Source organism: Poromitra crassiceps, assembly GCF_964638095.1.
Source record: "Poromitra crassiceps genome assembly, chromosome: 13".
NCBI classification, from domain to species: Eukaryota; Metazoa; Chordata; class Actinopteri; order Beryciformes; family Melamphaidae; genus Poromitra; species Poromitra crassiceps.
The window spans coordinates 39,076,601-39,081,979 of record NC_139644.1 but is presented as its reverse complement, the minus strand read 5'-3'; positions in this window follow the sequence as shown (position 1 = coordinate 39,081,979).

The following is a 5,379-nucleotide window of genomic DNA, read 5'->3' as shown; positions in this document are numbered from 1 at the left end:
CTTTTCGAAGCCACAACATTACGTTCATTTAAAGCAGGTTTCTACATTTCGATCTTCACAGGATCTTTGTCAAGCAGAATTTCGGATCACACACACAAAACGGTTGCAATGGTATACTTTTATTTTGAAATTCGTAACTGGAAGTTTCGGTTTTATTCTTTCTGACTTGACCGTGAACAACCGGCATATCGTCTTTGCTTCCCTCATTCACGTGTGCCTTGGTATCAGAAATATCTAGCCTATTGTATGAAGACTAGCGTTGAACCAGTTTACACTATGCTACAAGAGAAATTCAAACATGTTTGATATAATCGTTGTCTCTCCGACTGGCTCTGACTGGAGTCGGGAGGCAGTTTACACTCGAAGATTAGAAATCTGTACCCATAATACACTAACAGATGTTGCTGCTAATTAACATAACAACTGCCCACAACAACTGTAGTCTACAGTCAACAAAGACAGACTGAGCCCAACTGGAAATCCTATGTCAAATCCTATGTCAAATCGGAGGGAAACTCTTGTAGTGTATTTTAGGTATAAGATGTTCTGAGAGGAATCCCTCAGCAGAGCGGAGTCAGTGCGGACTAAAACCAGGAAATAGAGCTCCTTCCTAGATCAATGTTTGAGCTGCTTGGCACTCATCCCTCGATGGTTTGAAGGTGTGTTTATTTGTTTTTATAGCATAACCGCTGTGAAACTATCAGAAAATAACGTTTGAACGGTTTACCGGCGCTCTCTCTCTCACATAAACACAACCTCGCTCGACCACATAAACGCAGAACCCAGCAAAACAATGTCCCATCACTAAGATACACACAGGCCGCAGCGTCTCTCAACACCAACACACTGCCACACTATTATATGGAGCAGAAGTGATTGTTTTGAGGGGAAACTTTTGTCTAATTATATGGTTTTATTTATGAAATGCATAGTATACCTTTAAAGTCAGTTTTCCTACCTATATAACCATTGGTGTTCTATGAAAACGTTCTAATATATGTTTTTCCTGTCTCCGCCCAAAGTGTTGTTGCTGATGAAAAATTCAGCGTGGCGGGGAAACCGAGATCCGTCTAGGAGCGAGTATCCCTCAAGCACCACAGAAGACCTGCGTCAGCTCTTCTGAGGCAGAGAGAGAGCGCGCGAGAGAGAGAGAGAGAGAGTGAGAGTTAGGGGGAGAGAGAGCAAGAGAAGGCCAGGTGAAATAGGGTCAATGCTCATCTTCCGCTGAACCTTATAGCCTATGGGTTTATCTCCAACCTCCACACACGGGGGGTGGTGGGGTGGGGTGGGGGGCTATATGCATTGTACATGCGCGCCGCGCGTGTGTATGTTTCTCTCTCTCTCTCTCTCTCTCTGCAGCATGATCCAAGCTGACATTCTCTAGCTAGCGGCTATGTGCTTACCCTCTCCTCTCTCCATCTCATGAGTGAAAGCAGCTCATAGACATCGCTAATAAACTCGGCACGCACACATGACAGAGCGAGAGCGAGGTTTACGGCGGTATGTCATCCCACAGAAAACATGTTTTGTGTTTTTATCATAATAGTGTTTAGAGAGAAGATGCAGAACAGCCTGTCCGCCTCTCGCCCGTAGCTGTCTAGCGTGTGCATATGTGTGCTATAGAATAAAGCGTACCCTTTACACTGAGTCTACCCTCGGCTTATTGTGAGCTGAGCTGTAGGGCTGTCATGTTTAAAGCCTATTTCTGCAAATGCACAACGTTATGTGGTGGCTCTGTACGGTTGTACTCTAATATCATCACGGCTGTGATTCGGTCGCAGGCACAAGGCTGCATAACAGCACTCCCTCTCATGTGATATTGCTTCATTTGAAACATGATGTTCAGGGAGAGAAAGTGCTTGGCATTTCTATATCGCTTGATGACGTCAAGACTAAAATGTTTCCGTTTTCGATGAGGTATAAGTCATGTGATTTTGAAATCGTAATGTGATTTTGAAATCGTGAACTTGGCGTATAGTTAGAGTGAGCAAAAGGAGGCAAATCACTTTTTTTTTCCCCCCATTTCAGACTGTAACTGGTTTTGTTTCTTATTCCTGCCGTGTACAGTAATTGAAAGGAGAAACCCAGAATAACATGGAAAATGGCAGCTACACTCATGGCGGTTCCACTCGCATGTTAGGTGAAGTGACTATACACCGATATATATGTCCCGGATTTTCTGCAGGAGAGAAAAAGCTTTGTAGAAAATGTATTCTCCCCGTTTGAAGTGTATCTGACGATCTGCTCTACAGTACGAGACGCTCTGCAAATCACCAAACAGAGACATCATTACTCTGAGTTGGTCACTAATGTTTATACATTTTCTAGACCCCTTTCATGTTTTCACCACGACTGTTGATTTGAGCGCAGCGTAACAGCGGGCTGCACTAAAGATGTGAAATATGAATATTGTCTCATAGCGGTATTAAAGGCACTGAGGATGATTTTAAAGATGACCCCTCCTCCCGAGATCAACAAGATGCGAACGCTGCTGCCAGAATGGTTCAAGTTGCATTACCGCCTCCTCCTGGATTTATCCATCCACTGTTCCCTACATTCTGTCCCTCCTCCCTACATGCCATTCATTCACCATGTGTTGTTGCATGGGGTTTTTTCAGGCCACCACACAATCATCGGTGATGATGTGTCACTCGACCGATTGTGATGTCATAGGTGATGATGTCATCGATGATCATCGGTTAGTTTAGTGTCCTTGAGGGGGGGGCCTGTCCAGCTCGCTCGATCACTCTTTTATACAGTCTGATGCTGCCCAAAGGCTGACAACATGCAGGAATTAGGATAATCCGTGCAGTCTCTTTGCAAACACACACACTGTTACCAGAACATGCCCACAATCTGAGCTCTCCTGTGTGAAAGACAAGGGATATAGACTATGCCCTTAGCCCCCACGCCCTTAGGCCTTGGCCACACTGATCTGTGGTGTCTGTCCGTGTGCGTTCATTTCTCTGTTCACTTCCATTCATTTTCAATGACAGCTGTCCGACTGTCCGTGGAGCACTCAGAAGCGTACGTATCCAGAAAATTTGCATACGTTTTGATGGACAGAAAGTTGAAGAGGGATGAACTTTTTCTGGATGGACGTATCGGATGGTCGGATAGTCACTGTCCGTTTAGCCAATCAGAGTCGAGGTCTCGAGAGGAGGCGTTCCGAGATTTGTTTCAACTTTTCAAAGAAGTTGGCGGCCGAGGCGTTGAAGGAGGCTATAATTAATGCTGTGTACACAATCCCGCTGTTGTACAACGTGATAGTCAGTGTCACCGTCTGATTTCACCATCTAATCTGGTCATTCAGTGGCATTTTATTGCAACATAAGTAACGTAGCGCACAGAGCTAACAGCTAGCTGACGGCAGCTTTCTTCTTCTCTCGATTTATAGGTGGGTCGCTGACACCTTCAAGGTGCTTACAGCCACCTGCTGTACAAGTAGGTTACTTGTACATGCAACGGATATAAATCTATCCGTCTATCCGTTCTGTCCATTTTCGGACGGATCAGTGTGGCCAAGGCCTTACTGTAGCGAGCACCGACTTAGCTGACTGTCACTCTCCCGTGACATCACTTTCAGATGCTGTGGGAGTTCTGCCTGACTACCCTGCACCTCCAAAAAGGATGAAAAGGGGAAGCGTTCACCTGGCCGTGGGTACAGCGTGGGTACAGCACCTGGGCGTGGGTACAGCACCTGGGCGTGGGTACAGCACCTGGGCGTGGGTACAGCACCTGGGCGTGGGTACAGCACCTGGGCGTGGGTACAGCGCTGGGAATGAGAAGGGACTGGAAATAAGTGGATCGCATGTACAAGGTGCAAAGCATGGCTGAATCAAAGGGAAGCAGTTCGAGCATCATGCTGTAGGGGGCACACCTCTGAATGTTCTGCTTCAACTTCTTTCAACTGCTCTGCTCCTCTCCTCGCACCGTGTGGACATGTGACCTCTCCTCGCACCGTGTGGACGTGTGACCTCTCCTCGCACCGTGTGGACATGTGACCTCTCCTCGCACCGTGTGGACGTGTGACCTCTCCTCGCACCGTGTGGACGTGTGACCTCTCCTCGCACCGTGTGGACATGTGACCTCTCCTCGCACCGTGTGGACATGTGACCTCACCGTGTGGACATGTGACCTCTCCTCGCACCGTGTGGACATGTGACCTCTCGTCGCACCGTGTGGACATGTGACCTCTCCTCACACCGTGTGGACATGTGACCTCTCCTCGCACTGTGTGGACATGTGACCTCTCCTCGCACCGTGTGGACATGTGACCTCTCCTCGCACTGTGTGGACATGTGACCTCTCCTCGCACCGTGTGGACATGTGACCTCTCCTCGCACTGTGTGGACATGTGACCTCTCCTCGCACCGTGTGGACGTGTGACCTCTCCTCGCACCGTGTGGACGTGTGACCTCTCCTCGCACCGTGTGGACATGTGACCTCTCCTCGCACCGTGTGGACATGTGACCTCACCGTGTGGACATGTGACCTCTCCTCGCACCGTGTGGACATGTGACCTCTCCTCGCACCGTGTGGACATGTGACCTCTCCTCGCACCGTGTGGACGTGTGACCTCTCCTCGCACCGTGTGGACGTGTGACCTCTCCTCGCACCGTGTGGACATGTGACCTCTCCTCGCACCGTGTGGACATGTGACCTCACCGTGTGGACATGTGACCTCTCCTCGCACCGTGTGGACATGTGACCTCTCGTCGCACCGTGTGGACATGTGACCTCTCCTCACACCGTGTGGACATGTGACCTCTCCTCGCACTGTGTGGACATGTGACCTCTCCTCGCACCGTGTGGACATGTGACCTCTCCTCGCACTGTGTGGACATGTGACCTCTCCTCGCACCGTGTGGACATGTGACCTCTCCTCGCACTGTGTGGACATGTGACCTCTCCTCGCACCGTGTGGACGTGTGACCTCTCCTCGCACCGTGTGGACGTGTGACCTCTCCTCGCACCGTGTGGACATGTGACCTCTCCTCGCACCGTGTGGACATGTGACCTCACCGTGTGGACATGTGACCTCTCCTCGCACCGTGTGGACATGTGACCTCTCCTCGCACCGTGTGGACATGTGACCTCTCCTCGCACCGTGTGGACGTGTGACCTCTCCTCGCACCGTGTGGACGTGTGACCTCTCCTCGCACCGTGTGGACATGTGACCTCTCCTCGCACCGTGTGGACATGTGACCTCACCGTGTGGACATGTGACCTCTCCTCGCACCGTGTGGACATGTGACCTCTCGTCGCACCGTGTGGACATGTGACCTCTCCTCACACCGTGTGGACATGTGACCTCTCCTCGCACTGTGTGGACATGTGACCTCTCCTCGCACCGTGTGGACATGTGACCTCTCCTCG